Below are 17,011 nucleotides of genomic sequence, written 5' to 3'. Positions count from 1 at the left end.
TTCAATGATTGAGAATCTAGGCAAAATTTATTGTACTAACAATATTTATTTTCCCAAAACAGACATGAATTATGCTAAACAAATTATTGATTGAATACCGTAAAGACTACACTGGACGAGGATCCTGAGTGACAGAGACAGTTTAACTAGTGGGGTGTGTCAAGCGCTCTGCCCCTAAAAATGTGGATAACGCAATCTGAATTGATATGACGCTGAGCAGACTTTGATTGATCAAATCTACTGAAGTTTCTCTACATAGGTGCAGCTGAGAGCAAGTGGCCTTTGAGATCTGTACTCCCTTACAATGCCGGAGCGGCAGTACGTTACTCTGTTTTCTTCGTGCGGCTATGTAACTTGCAGCCCTCGAGATGTTTGCGGCGGAGGTAAGACGTGGAGGCGGCACCTGTGAATCGGTCGCGGCCATGAAGGAAATGCTAAAATCTCACGGTCTAGCGATCAGGCAGACGGATCGCTATTCACTTTCTACCATAGCCCTGAAATCACGGAAGGTTTCAGAGCGTAAAACACCCGTTTGCTGGTCGTACCAAGGACTAATTTGGCTCACGTATACTACAGAGCACACAAGGATACCAAACGTCAATACTGGTAAACCAAAAACGAATAAGTGTACCCTCGGCAAACGAGTTGTCTGAGACGTTTGAAGTCACACTGTCGCTACAGTAAGAACTTTACCAAAGGCTCGCCAGTTTAAAATACCCGCAAGTGAGGTCAGTCTCAGAACAGGTCCCAAGCGTCCACCGCACATGCCAGAGCTTTGACCAGAAGTGCATGCCAGACCAAAGTGCCGCACCTGAGTGCTTCACACCATTCCAGAAAAAAAAATCCGTTTTCCGGAAAAGTGCACAAACGAGACCGCCTTCACACCGTCTTGGGCTAGTCACAGAGCTCTAGAGGCACTAAATCTCCCCTCCCACATGCACGTCGAACCACTGCAAGAGTTAAGAAACCTGCGTCTCTGAAACAATCGGAAACTGCCAATTACTGACTTTTTTAAGTTTTCGCAGAGGGGGAACACAAGATTTTCTCCATAGTCATGTCACTTCCCACAGCAACAGGTGGACAGATACAATCTTAAAGATCTTTATCTAAATCGCCTGTGCCTTGGAGCTTGTTACTCCTAGCTAAGAGGTGTAATAAAGATTCTAACTCTAAACCTTTCTCAGACACCAGATTTCTCTTATACAACTGAGGCGGGCAGGGGAAGTCATTCACTGGTCTATTTGCACTTTCGGCGAACACGAAAACTTGTGAATTTTTATGATACATGGCTCTGCACACAATGCCTGGTTGACGAGTCAACTGTGTAGACATGTTCCCTTAGGCTGTCGCCCCAGCCCAGGCTTCTGCTGCCACCACAGCAGGTAGTGCAGCATTGTTTTGCTGGAGTCCTGTCTCGATGGGGGGCTGCCCTGTCTGCCCTGTATGGCTGTGGACCTGTCCGGCAAGATTCACTAAGGGATGGGCTCGCAGCCAATTGCTTTCAACTCCCAACAAGCCGTTCTACAAGCTAACAACCGTAAAAATACTCATGCTTTTAGCGCCCTACCGGGCTCCATCAATGTCTGCTCAGGCCGTTAACTTTTTAGAGTCCCACTCAAAGTGCGTCTCAGGTTGTAATGAAATCTTTGATAATTTTCCGTATGTGAAAAATAGGTGAGAGTAACTTGTCCTCTCGCACGTTTACACTGAAGATTGAATATTAAAGATTTTTCCTAAAATACTGGGTAGTGCCACTACGTAGCCAACCTCTGTGGAAAAGACGTGGTCCCCCAGATCCTATTCTGACCCATTACTCTACCTTGATTACAGCTATGCTCTTTATCCTTACTGTTACCCCAACCAGTCTACTCCCATTACATAAGAATTACATCAAATAAGTCGATATAGCTGTCTTCTCTTGGCCACGGGATCCAATCTACTGAAACTTGTACTACCCCTGGATCGAATTTCCTCACGCTTCATCGCCTCAAAAAAAAAAAAAAAAAAAAAAAAAAAAAAACAACTTGGCAAAGCAAAATCAGAATTGCGATGCTTAAAGTCACTGTCACTTGTCGTCTACTCTACGTCCCATACATTTGTATTGCAGTAATGACCCTTTCTTGGGCTGCTTTCATCTAGCCTAAGCAGAGACTCAGACCTGGTTCCAAAGTAACGCTCAGGAAGATAAGATGCTGTGCATATAAGATACCTAGTGGTACATCTGGCCAGTACAACTGTGGCCGTCTCACATTAATTAGATTACCTTCCATCAAAGTCATTGGTAAATGAAATGTAGCTCCAACTACATCACAACTAGTCCCGATAAGTCTGCTGCCAAAAAACTCCAAACGTTTTGCCTGATGAATTTCCCTTGCTGATAACAACTAGGAACCACCACTACATGATTGTACACTGAACATACCCAGTGGAACCCCGCTCTCCAAAACTAAAGTTTTCGTTCGATCATCTCCTTTGGGCAAAGATGTTCTCCCGTTTTCCCTTAATTGGAGAATGCATGTGTCTACTCATTATAAGCTCGAGAGTTCGGTTTATGGTGACCACCTCGCTCTGACATACCTGGAGCTCACCTGTGCTCATCTCCACGTTTCGATCCCCAGTCCTGCTAGTAGTGACTCCCCTTGTTCTCTTATTTGCATAAATTGCACAAGCACCGCTAGCTTCACCGAATAGGTGCGCACTGTGTAGCACCTAAATACTGCGTGCTTTCCAGCTACCATATGTACAATCGTACACTATCGTTATTACATCCGCTGCTGCACTATGGTAGTAAAATGGTAGGACCTGACTACTGGATTCCATTACTAGTTGTAATTCTGGTGTCAAATCTCCTTTCACCCTCCACAACTTCTTGAGAAATTGATCGGGTGACAGAAGGACATGAACTTAACTGTCCATGTAGCGCCTGATGGACTGCCTGCCACAGATTTGTATGTTAGACCCTTGCGTCCCAGATGCTATCACCTAGTAACCGCAATAACCTCATCAAAGTTAATCTAGCATCTAATACCTGCATATGTGCTTGCACTGTCCCCAGATCCCGGTGCAGAGTACATATCGAGGTCTTGTCATAATCCATGGCTTTCTTAGTCAACTGGCAGAACATGCCTGTGTTGTTCAGCACGCAGCTGTCCAGGTTTATAATTTGAGTGGCACACCACTCTACAGCCACCTAATTCGCTTCTGCTAACCCTTTTGCTGCTTCTGCCATTTCATTCAGTTTGCTCAGGTGCTTGCATCTGCTATATCGAAGATTATTTTCAGTACCGTCCACCATTTACGCATCTCCTTTTTACTCTCCTGAGCTCATGTGGAACTTAAATCATCTCTTGCGTCTGCTCCTTTAATCCTGCATGTGCCCCGAGTAAGTTAGTGTGTTCTATTCAGTCCTCTCTCTGCTTCTCACTACCAAATGGTTCAAACGGCTCTGAGCACTATGCGACTTAACGTCTGAGGTCAGCAGTCGCCTAGAACTTAGAACTAATTAAACCTAACTAACCTAAGGACATCACACACATCCATGCCCGAGGCAGAATTCGAACCTGCGACCGTAGCAGTCGCGCGGTTCCGGACTGAGCGCCTAGAACCGCGAGATCACCGCGGCCGGCCCTCCAGCAGTACCTCAGACATTAATCGAGTCCATGCCTCGTAGTTCTGCGGCACTTCTGCGTGCTCGCGAGGGCCCTACACGATATTAGGTAGGTGTACCAGTTTCTTTGACTCTTCAGTGTATATGGAGTTTGCAGATAAAGTGGAGAAAAACAAATCAATAAAATCTTGTACCTATACTGCCACAAAAGTTTTGTGATATTATTAGATTAGAAATCCAGCATTTTCACTAGGTCTGCGGAAAAAATTGATGAAATGTGCCTGAAAACTGCGAGCAGTATCGTACAATAGATAAAGTACTAATCAAATTAAGTCATCTGAGTTCTGTTGGTCAGGCACAGTAAAACAAGCAAACCTTACGTCCAAATGTATATGGACAACGGCAAATTTGTTCATCCCAAGATGTGGATATTTCAATTCAGTTTATCATTTACCAACGTCATGGTTACTGCAACACGAGCTACATTTCTTGTGAACACATTCAGAACGAGACCCAGCGGTCGGAATGAGTGAGATAGGACAAACGTGTAGCTCATACCAGTAGTTTAAAGATGCTTTCTTGCGATATATTGGTCGAAGAGAACTAAAGAGCGCATCAAGTGAGAAACTGTGATGCACAAAGACTTATAATCATCAAAACAGAGTAATACTGTGGCGTTCTTTGACAACCTTTCGCGCAAGAACGCGTACTTGGACGCTTCCTCTAGTGCAAGCGAAATCATACCATTCTCTATATGAAATTAACTATCAGGTATCAGCAAGGATTGACTTCCAGATGTGACAGAGACATAGAAGCATTCAAAAACACATTACGGGAGTTAGAGTTTGCTTTCAACGAAAATCAGGAGAAGTAAAGAGGGAAGAAAGCGGAGAACAACAGGAACCATCCTAATAACTTTTATGGATCCCCGCGATACAACAGGAACAGACAACTAGACATGGGTGGGTGGGACCAGACGTTCCCACCAAAATGAAAAACAGCCCACGATTTATAACAACGTGATGACAACCTAATGAAAGAGTGCAGCAAGCGGAAATGACGGAAATTAGGCCATCAGATGCTGAAAACAGAGTTCACATAGTAAATCAGAAGGAAGAATGACAAATGTCAGAAGCGGGCTCAGTCATTAGAATACCTGCAGAACAACTCAGAAAGACCAGGGCGACGTTGTAGATTCTGTAAATACGTCAGAAGAGAGAACCAAAAAAAATGGCTCTGAGCACTATGGGACTCAACTGCTGTGGTCATAAGTCCCCTAGAACTTAGAACTACTTAAACCTAACTAACCTAAGGACATCACACACATCCATGCCCGATGCAGGATTCGAACCTGCGACCATAGCGGTCGTGCAGTTCCAGACTGTAGCGCCTTTAACCGCTCGGCCACTCCGGCCGGCTAGAGAGAACCAAATAAGAGACGTAAATGATGGGAAACATGCACAATATGAGGGCGACGGCAGTAATGAAGAGGAACGAGTTGTAACTAATGATAAGGATCAGAGAATAAGCAATTATACATTAAGATCTGCTTTAGAGAAAGAGGAAAATGAGGGAGTAAAGGACGACAAAGACTGGAGTAAGTTACAGATGATGAACAACCATATTTAGGACCTTGTGAAAAATTTTTGAGTATGGTGTTGGGAATTTGGAAGCACAGGTAGTGGAAAACGTATTGTTAAATGACCTTTGGTTTGTCACCTGTGGAGAGTGAAATGAGATGTCAGAACGGCACCAGATTTGTTCAGTTAATTTCTTTATTCCGGCCCTTAGCCGCAGTACATCAGGAACAGCTCAGTGGTGGCGTCCTGTTGCCTCTCACGCGAAACAATAGACGTCCAGCATTGCCGACAGCGAAGGGAGTGGGGCCGAGCATGGCTTCACTCGAATGCCACTGTCAGCGACGTCTCCGGCTGCCACCGTGATGACAACGTGGCAGGCAGGGCAGCTGGCGATGGCTGTGAACTTCCTCCAGCGAGTCAGCGGCTGCCCCGTGACTCAGAGCAGGCAGCCCTGTCTTGTGGTCGAACAGCGGACCCCTTACTGCGTTCTGGGATGACGGTCTGGGCGTCACGAGCTCATGGTGTAGGCCGTGATACTGAGCTGAGAATCATTTAGCAAACGAATGGCTGAGTGCTTACACACTCCAGACTATGTTCGTTTACGGCTTAAGGCATGTTCTCTTAAAGACTTACATGGTGGCAACTGAAGAAAGGTTTGCGCTCCTCTTCTCATGTACTGCAATGTCGGCTGTTGCTATACTGCAACCAGCTGGCTCCACTTGCCAATAAAAGTCGGCCGTGTGTTGCTTTGCAATGCGTAATACTCTCGCCCGCCTGACACTGACTGTGTTGCAGCTCATTTCAACTTCGGCGTATTTTTTGACCGAATGCAGTAGATATGCAACATTTACCTCCCTTATATCAAGACCTGGTCACTCGGGTCGATCAAATTTGGTTATCTTTTGCACTAGAGTTCCTGGCAACTGTCCGTGCTGGCCCTGTTTGACCTCTTAAGCGTTATTATTGGTTCCCTTAGTCGTATCACTTTGTAACGCCGGAAATGCATATCCTCCTATTTCCATCTATTGTACTATAATTTGTTTTCCTTATTTTTGTTACCTGAATATATGACATTTCTGTGTCTTTACATACTGTAATTGTTTTACTACTTGTATATATATATTTATGCATTTATGTCGATGTACCAACTCGTGAAGCTAACGTTTTAGACCTCATAGCAACAAATAGACCGGAACTTTTCGACTCCGTGAATGTAGAAGAGGGTATCAGTGATCATAAGTCAGTGGTTGCATCAATGACTACAAGTGTAATAAGAAATGCCAAGAAAGGAAGGAAAATATATTTGCTTAACAAGAGTGATAGGGCACAAATCACAGAATATCTGAGTGACCACCATCAAACGTTCATTTCTGAGGAAGAGGATGTGGAACAAAAATGGAAAAAATTCAGAAACATCGTCCAGTACGCCTTAGATAAGTTCGTACCGACTAAGGTCCAAAGCGAGGGGAAAGATCCACCGTGGTATAACAATCATGTACGAAAGGTACTACGGAAACAAAGAAAGCTTCATCATAGGTTTAAGAGTAGTCGAATCATAGCTGATAAGGAAAAGCTGAACGAAGCGAAAAAGAGCGTAAAGAGAGCAATGAGAGAAGCATTCAACGAATTCGAACATAAAACATTGGCAAACAATCTAAACAAGAACCCTAAAAAGTTTTGGTCATACGTAAAATCGGTAAGCGGATCTAAATCCCCTATTCAGTCACTCGTTGACCACGATGGCACCGAAACAGAGGACGACCGAAGAAAGGCAGAAATACTGAATTCAGTGTTCCGAAACTGTTTCACTGCGGAAAATCGTAACACGGTCCCTGACTTCAGCCGTCGCACGGACGCTAAAATGGAAAATATTGAAATAAACGATATCGGAATTGAAAAACAACTGCTATCACTTAGTAGCGGAAAAGCATCCGGACCAGACGAGATACCCTTAAGATTCTACAGTGATTATGCTAAAGAACTTGCCCCCTTTCTATCAGCAATTTATCGTAGATCGCTGGAAGAACGTAAAGTACCTAGCGACTGGAAGAAAGCGCAGGTCGTTCCCATTTTCAAGAAGGGTCATAAATCAGATGCGAATAATTATAGGCCTATTTCGCTTACGTCAATCTGTTGTAGAATAATGGAACATGTTTTGTGTTCTCGTATTATGACGTTCTTAGATAATACAAATCTCCTTCATCATAACCAACATGGATTCCGCAAACAGAGATCATGTGAAACTCAGCTCGCCCTATTTGCCCAAGAAATTCACAGTGCCGTAGACACTGGCGAGCAAATTGATGCCGTATTCCTGGACTTCAGGAAGGCATTTGATACGGTTCCGCACTTACGTTTAGTGAAAAAAAATACGAGCTTACAGAATATCGGACCAGGTTTGTGATTGGATTCAGGATTTCCTAGAAGAAAGAACACAACATGTCATTCTTAACGGTTCAAAATCTGCAGATGTAGAGGTAATTTCGGGAGTACCGCAGGGAAGCGTGATAGGACCTTTATTGTTTACAATATACATAAATGACTTAGTTGACAACATCGGTAGCTCCGTGAGGCTATTTGCAGATGACACGGTTGTCTACAAGAAAGTAGCAACATCAGAAGACTCGTACGTACTCCAGGAGGACCTGCAGAGGATTAATGCATGGTGCGACAGCTGGCAGCTTTCCCTAAACGTAGATAAATGTAATATAATGCGCATACATAGGGGCAGAAATCCATTCCAGTACGATTATGCCATAGGTGGTAAATCATTGGAAGCGGTAACGACCGTAAAATACTTAGGAGTTACTATCCGGAGCGATCTGAAGTGGAACGATCACATAAAACAAATAGTGGGAAAAGCAGGCGCCAGGTTGAGATTCATAGGAAGAATTCAAAGAAAATGTGACTCATCGACGAAAGAAGTAGCTTACAAAACGCTTGTTCGTCCGATTCTTGAGTATTGCTCATCAGTATGGGACCCTTACCAGGTTGGATTAATAGAAGAGATAGACATGATCCAGCGAAAAGCAGCGCGATTCGTCATGGGGACATTTAGTCAGCGCGAGAGCGTTACGGAGATGCTGAACAAGCTCCAGTGGCGGACACTTCAAGAAAGGCGTTACGCAATACGGAGAGGTTTATTATCGAAATTACGAGAGAGCACATTCCGGGAAGAGATGGGCAGCATATTACTACCGCCCACATATATCTCGCGTAATGATCACAACGAAAAGATCCGAGAAATTAGAGCAAATACGGAGACTTACAAACAGTCGTTCCTCCCACGCACAATTCGTGAATGGAACAGGGAAGAGGGGATCAGATAGTGGTACAATAAGTACCCTCCGCCACACACCGTAAGGTGGCTCGCGGAGTATAGATGTAGATGTAGATATAATTGGTGTGTTTCGTAAATATTATTTGTGTTTTTACTCTGGGTCTTGCCTAGGGAAAACTGCTATCGAACGATTACATCGATAGGTCGTGTGAAGACTCAAAGTGTGTAGGATCTTTGGTAGTGTTAACTCTGCCGCGTGGAGCGCGGGCAGAGCGGTGGGAGTCTGGCTGGAGTAGTGCGGTTGAGCAGGGGTGTTGTGTGAAGCTCCCGCGAGTTGCCGCGCTTTCGGGGTTTGGCAGCGTGTAATTGCGCTTGACTCGCGATGATAGTTTCTGACATGGTGTCGCGGACGGGAAGCATTAGCTGGCGCACATCAAGAGCCCGTTTCGCCTGGTGACCGTGTCGAGAAGAAGGCGCGCCAACATCCAGCTTCTGCAACAGCGACGGCCGACAATGAGTGACTGTCGCCACCTCCTCGATCGTCGGCTTCAAACCTTCAATCAACCAACAAGGAAGACTAAAAGCACGTAAAGTTTCAGAACTGTATGGCAGACCTCAGCTTTTCAAATTGTTCCATTTGCCTCGCAAAATTACAGCGACTTAGCATGAACCTTTGTTGCTCATTGTCCCAATTGCATTGCCAAGCAGGGTCCCTTCCTTTTCCGAAATGAACCCGAGCGTCGTTGAAATTCAAACGCCAACATAATTCCATTTCACTGCTTCAATTTCAAAGTTCAATTTAAGTATTCATAGCTGGCTACAATAGTTAGATTAAACAAGCACGAATTAAGAGTGCGAGTTTTGTTACCGTATTTTAGCTTACCTGTGACTGCAGCTCAGCTTGGTACGTACTAAATTTTACTGTTTTTAATTGTTCAGAATCGTTTAATTCAAGTTCAAAGTTAAATCTCTTCTTTCTAAATTGCGTAGATTCAAGTAGCTTTAGAAATGATTGTTGAGGTAGTCCAAGACTAACTGTATTTCGATGTGCTTCAGAAAGAAAGCTCACTATTAACTTCAGTCACTAAATTAACTTTGGATTTTCCGGTTTCATTAATTCTTTTGCTAAATTAAGTGTAGCGAAATTTATTACTTCTGACAAACTTTCAGTTTTCACACTACACGTGTCAACCTTCAGTTGCCACGCTTCTAGTGCTAATTATATGTGTAATAACCTTTCTTTTTCAGTTATTATAGTAATTATCCATAGGACTGGCGACCGTAATTTCCCCCAAATCTCAAATATCTAATTACCGCTAATTGATTGTTAACGTAACGGCCGCACATTTACTTTCTTTATTAACTTTATCCCTATTTCAAAATTAATTTCCACCAGTTTCACTTGCATTTTTCCTTTCATTTAGATGTAACCCTTTCCTCCCTCTTTACCGACAGGTTAACTTCGGTGACGATTGCTTTTCCAAAATTCCCATTAGGTACACGCGGTTTCATTTTTCACTGTCATTAAGGTCGATAAGTGAGGGGGAGGTTACAACTTAACATTAAATATTTACATAGGGCCCCTTGCCATGCTCCTTAACTGAAGCACCATGCAGCCTATTTCGCCACTAGGCTTGATGCCACTGATAGTGGCGACACGCGGGTCCGACGTATACTAATGGACCGTGGCCGATTTGAAAGCTACCACCCAGCAAGTGTGGTGTCTGGCGGTGACAAGACAGAATTTACAGAGGACTTCAAACAGCTTACTGATTTTACATAAGACGAAAACCTCTTAGAGTTTTTAGTCAGATTGGTTGACAAAATTTTGCTTTCAAAGTCACTGAACGGTTCCTTCACTGCTCTCCATACGGTCATTTTCACTTCGTTCAGCTTTCGTTTGTCAACTACGTTTTGACTTCTCTTGAATTGGTGAGACACTCCTTTTTCGTAGCAAGTTTATTGCATGACTATTAAGCCAATGTGATTCTTTCCCATCCCTTAAGACCTTGTTTCGACATAATTGTCTAAGGCGTACTGAACGATGCTTCTGAATCTATCCCATTTGTGCTCCACATCTTTTTCCTGAGCACTGAATATTTGGTGCTGGCTACCCATATACTCAGGAAGTTACATCCTGTAACTCCAGCTAACCAAAAGTATTTTCTTACCTTTCTTAAAATTTGTTATACAACCCGTGGTCATAGTTGCTATCACGGTCTTGTGACAACCTTCCTCTAGTTAACTGATTCAATAATTCCTGTTCTGATATTTGCTAAAAGGGCTACAACGTTTCCTTCACGAGTTGATTCAATAATTATCTGTTCGACGTGTTCTTCGTACAAGACATTAAGAATAATGTCACACGGCTCCCTCTCTCTGGCACTAATTTTGATAACGGCGTGACTGGTAGCCGTCTGTGATTCACTTGCTGGTGTTGTATCGCGTTTTGACCGTGAGTGTGTTGCTAATGGTTTGCTCAGGGACTCAAACTTGTTTACCCGTTTCCCATTCGCACCATAATCCGTATACGAGGAGAAAACAAATAAAACTGACAAAATGCAGGGACGGCCTCCTGATTGGAAATGGAGGAAAAGAGTCCAGTGAACATATTTCCGGAATGCATCGTTGCCACGGTAGGTCGCTGACGAATGAAAGTTTTTCTGGCCATTTCTCATGTGTTCCTTGGCGTTGCAGGCTGTTTAATTGACGCAGCGTACTGCAAGCAGCAGAATTGTCCGGTATTCATGTCGGGAGCAAGCGGAGATGGTGACTGTGTTCGGTCACGCAGATGGAAACGGTCGAGAGGCAGCGTGGCTGCATCAAAAGAAGTAGCCTCTGAGACTCAAACCACAATACACAACATTTCAAGCCCTTTCTGGGAGTTTGTGTCATGATGGGTTCTTTTGGACACACGAGCATGCTAGGAGGCGGCGGACTGTGTGTACACCAGTTTTGGAGGGCCAGATTCTACAGGATACTGGGACGAACCCTAGTACAAACGCCAGCCAAGTGGCCGGCCAACATCGTGTAAGCCAACGTACGATTGTGTGTATCCTGCGTGACAACCGCTAGTATCACTGTCACCTGGAAGGAATGTAAGGATTACGAGCAGCGGATATCCCTCTACGGGAAGGGTTTTATAGATGGTTTTTGCACCAGACCGTCACAATTATGGGAATTCTGTCATCAGTCTTCTTAACCGAAGAAAAAACCTTTACCCGAACTCGGATCATCAGACTACGTCATCTGAGGATTACAGACAACCCTCGGAGAATGACTGAGGAGCCTCATTAGCATCGGTTTAGCATCAGAGTGTGGGCAGGGATTCTTGGCGACCACATACTTCGACCGGCTATTATTTCACAACACCTCGACGGAGGAACCTACCTGGACTTCCTGTGAAATACTCTGCCTGGGCTGCTTGAGAATGTGGCTCTGCCAACACGGTAGGTTACTTGGTTTCTGCATGCCGGAGCACCAACTCACTTTCGCTTTGCAGTTCACTGACACCTCAGCAACGTGTTCACCGGACGTTCGATAGGACGCAGAGGCCCTGTAACATGGCTTGCTATTTCGCCGGACTTAAATCCTCTGGATTTTTACCTATGGGGCCGTCTGAAAAGCGTTGTGTATGCCTAACTAGTTCCTGATCTGCAGACACTTCAACAGCGTGTGCACGACGCGTGTGATGCTATTCGGCGAGTGGCCGGAAAGTGTCAAAGAGCGTGGCAATCCAAGGTGCGCCGTGTGAACGCGTGCATCGCATCCTCTGGAGGCCACTTAGAATATCCGTTGTGATGTGGATACGATGCAGCTCCATACTGTGTTCGGAACGATTTGTTGTCGATGCAGGCGAACCGGGAATTCCCGGACACATGTTCGTAGGGCCTTTCTGCCCCCAGTTCCAGTCAGGAACCCGTCCCTGCAAATGTGTCGGTCTTATTAACATTCATCCTATGTAAAAAAAAAAAAAAAAAAAAAAAAAAAAAAAAAAAAAAAAAAAAAAAAAAAACCTGAAACATTTGTGGTTGGTGATACACTATGTGATCAAAAGTATCCGGACACAACCAAAAACATAAGTTTCCCATATTAGGTGCTTTGCGCTGCCACCTACTGTCAGGTACTCCAAATCAGCGACCTCAGTAGTCATTAGACATCGTGAGAGAGCATTATAGGGTGCTCCACGGAACTCACGGACTTCGAAAGTGGCCAAGTGATTGGGTGTCACTTGTGTCATACGTGTATACGCGATATTTACATACTCCTAAACGTCTCTAGTTCCACCGGGAAGGGACACGTACAACAGAAAACCGTACAGGCCGACCTTGTCTATTGACTGATATAGACCGCCGACATTTGCAGAGGGTCGTAATGTGTAGTAGATAGATATCTATCCAGACCATCACACAGGAATTCCAAATTGCATATGGATCCACTGCAAGTACTATGACACTTAGGCGGGAGGTGAGAAAACTTGGATTTCATGGTCAAGCGGCTGCTCATAAGCCACACATCACGCTGGTAAAAGCCAAGCGACGCCTCGCTTGGTGTAAGGAGCGTAAATGTTGGACAATTTAAAAGTAGAAACAATTTGTGTGGAATGAAGGATCACGGTACACAATGTGACGATCCGATGGCAGAGTGTGGGTATGGCGAATACCCGGTGAACGCCATCCGTCAGCGTGTGTAGTGCCAACAGTAAAATTCGGAGGCGGTGGTGTTATGGTGTGGTAGTGTTTTTCATGGAGGGGGCTTGTAACCGTTGTTGTTTTGGGTGGCACTATCACAGCATAGGCCTACGATGATGTTTTAAGTACCTGTTTGCTTCCCAATGTTGAATAGAGATTGGGGGATGGCAATTGTATCTTTCAATACAATACAGCACCTGTTCATAATGCACGGCCTGTGGCGGAGTGTTTACACGAAAATAACATCCCTGTAATGGACTCGGCTGCACAGTCTTGACTTGAATCCTATAGAACACACTTGGGATGTTTTGGACTTCGTGCCAGGCCTCTCCGACCGACATCGATACCTCTCCTCAGTGCACCAGTCCGTGAAAAATGGGCTGCCATTTCCCAAGAAACCTTCCAGCACCTGATTGAACGAAAGTCTGCGAGAATTGATGCTGTCATCAAGGCTAAGGGCGGGCCAACACCATATTGAGTTCCAGCATTACCGATGGATGGCGCCTCGAGCTTGTAAGTCATTTTCAGCCAGGTGTCCGGTTACTTTTGATCGCATAGTGTACAAAGCAATTGTTACTGGTTGTAACGAGGTCATAGTACGGTCGCCGGTCAATATCGGAGAAAATTGTAATAGGCCTACGCAATGGAATTCCGATCTCTATTCTTCGCTTCTGTATTAATTTTACTTTTTACTATGGTCTAGTACCAAACAAATGAATCACTTCCTAATATTGATGATTACGAAAGTAATGTGGGTGGTTCTGAATAAATCAACCTCAGTAGTTATCAAAGAAGTTAACTTTCAGACCCACTTTCTTTACACCCATCCATGGCTGTAATTACTTGGAACTGGAGACACTTTAGCCTCTCCATCAAAGTAGGATGTGTGCGGCCTCATGGCTAACTATCGTCTGGTCCTTGGCTGAAGCGCTCTCTTTGTGACCTCTCAAGTTTACCGTTTCACCCCTTTTACCACCCTAACATAGAGGGGCTTTCCTCAAGCTTTACTGTTCTGTCACCATAAGCCTAACTATCCACCCAATATGAGCACAAGTAAACCAATATCACACTTTACAGTTTGCGTTGCACGAATATAAAATGTCCATATTGAAAACAAAATTATGAATTGACGTAAATAGGAGCAGAGTGTACAGTAAATGTGGCTAAAACTTAATTTACAAATAAATGAAAGTTACGAGAGACGTGTGTTGGTGTGCAAGGTGGTCTGCATGAAGACACACACAAGTGCGCAGAGGATAAATCGTGTATCAAGTGTTCGAAACTGTGAGATGATTTGTAATTCATCTGCACAGGATGTGTGTTATTCAGTAGTTTAAGCAACTTGAGCAACGGGCGACTTGGCCATTCGAAAATATCTGCTGTTTGAAAAAATTGATAATGTAATAATAACTGCGAATGCTTAGACATTCGTTTGAGTACCGAGGTCAATAGAAACAATTCCCTTAATAATGTTGGGAGACCTTTCCACTCTTTGTGTAGAATGATGTGGTGTATCAATAGGCTTTTGCACCATCATTGCTTCCTAGATTCTTTTAGCATAAAAATGTTGCTCTTGTACTAATGGAGTGTTTATGCTCAAAAACCTACTTGAGAAAACGAAACGAATGGGGCTATCACCGACTTTGCCTTTGTAGACCTCCAAAATGCTGATACAGTTATACAAAATTAGCTGTGGCCAAATTCGATTGATAATGGTGTGTCTTTAAGATGGGTGAGAACTATCAAACAGTTCTACATAGGCTGTACGGCAATTGTCAAAATAAGAAGCTAGCTATCTCAAGAACTTGAAGTATCGAAGGGTCTACCCCAGGGATGCACACTCGCTCCTGCTTTATTCAACATCTACTTAGAGGTGGCTTTCATATCTTGGCAAAAGAAAAAAAAAAAAAAAAAGAAATATCGTGTGGTTAGGGCCTGCCATCAGGAGGAATGAATGATAGTAGCCGAGGATGAAGAAGTTGCTAATTACGTGGTTGGCAAATTAAACTAAGAATACGAGAAATGAGATATTACTAAAAATAAATCTAAAACAGAATATCTGAAGGTGGGACATAACGCTGTTAATGACGAACAGGTTGTGTTCAACGGTGTCTTAATTTTAAATACTCTGGACTGACACTTCTCAAACGGTATAAATATGGATGATGTAAGCAATAAAACTCTCCAGGGCAAGCGAGCCATAAAACAACTGAACGGTATTCCTTAGAACAACAACATAACGCACGAAACAAAGCATGACGTCTATTGTTCCATTGCTGGAAGCGTCACGACGTATGGTGCAAAGTTGTGGCTATAATTCAAAGGCAAAAACACCGACTGTTGTTGTCGAGATTGATTTTTGGAAACGGACGTGCAGATTTCTCAGGACTGTTCGTGCTAGAACTATCAGAATCAGATACATCATAACGTGGAAAGCAAAGTTTCGTACTGCAGCGTCTTACAACGTATACCAGATGCAAGACGGCCAAAACGAATGTGCCAATGGACTCCACACCTAAGGAGAAAGTACAGCACATTTTAGAGTCGATGAAAAGATGACGTCACAGAAGCAGTGGCGGCGAGAGGCCTTAGTGAAGGAGACTGGAACGGCTGCAAATGACGGAAATTGGGATGCGAAAGGAGACGGCAGCCGTAGAAAAATCGCTCATATATGCAAAAAAGACTGTCATTGTAAACTAAGCGTTGATCATTACATTCATGTATTCGATTCTTCCGTTCGTCAGCAATTACTGGAAGTAAAACTAAACTATCGATATTCGAGATGTTTACATTCAACGAGCAGTACCAACCCAATAAGCTGGAATATTCTCGACATACTTTAATGTTTACGTATACATATTTTGGGGACATCCCTTGGCTCACAAATTGACAAGATTTATCATCCGATAATAATACTAGTCGAGATGCTTCTAACTGGATGCGTGTACTCAGTAACCTATAACCTTCGCTCAGCTGATCGCGTACATTAAATTTTTGCGAATGGAGTGAAAAATATGGAGTAGGGAAATGGCTTCACGAATAAGAAATTACCTCTCCATGTCAGTAATCCTCCTTAGACTGGGGACTTATGACCACAGCAGTTGAGTCCCATAGTGCTCAGAGCCATCTCCTTAGACTTATGCGAATGTAAAGATGTTCCTCTACAATAACTGGCTTCTCGTCATTAATAACGTGAGTTCATTTCTGAAACGACACTTTGCCTTCTGTCGCCACCATTGCTGGCGTCAGAGCGGTGACAGTGTACCACGGAGAGACGCCCCGTCCCCTGACCACGGACTACGCCCACGCAGCCGCGGCCGCAGCACGCACTTGCGTAGTAGCCTTGGCCACACTCGGGGCTCCAGTGCGTATCGAGCGGCTGTGACGTCAGCAGGTGGGCGCAACGGAGGACGATCGTCGGCAGTAGCTGTCTCTCCCCTACCAAACGGAGAAGTCGCCAACCAGCTAGGCGAGGCCAATACCTGCTGAAGCAGGGAAACCACAGTTCAGGAGCAGAGAATATCTAAGAGGGCTCGAACGTTGTACTTCAGTGTAGGTACAAGTGGAGTGGTTACGAAATACCTATCGTATTTGATTTTCTACGTAATCTGCAAAACCATTAAACAGCATGTGTGTAGTGAAGGAGCCGAATAAAACTGAAAGAACAGAATGACATTATTTCGCTGATTTTTTTTTTCAAACAATACATATGAACATAAAAAAATGGCCGGATGGGAGTAGGACTTGCGCAGTTCAAACTTAGTTATGTGTACAAACACATTAACCACGCTGGGAACCGAGAATAGCGATGGTATTTGCCTGTCATCGACATTGGTACTGGCGTGTTATCAGT

Source organism: Schistocerca serialis, chromosome 2, assembly GCF_023864345.2.
Source record: "Schistocerca serialis cubense isolate TAMUIC-IGC-003099 chromosome 2, iqSchSeri2.2, whole genome shotgun sequence".
NCBI lineage: Eukaryota > Metazoa > Arthropoda > Insecta > Orthoptera > Acrididae > Schistocerca > Schistocerca serialis.
Note: the sequence above shows the minus strand (reverse complement) of the source record.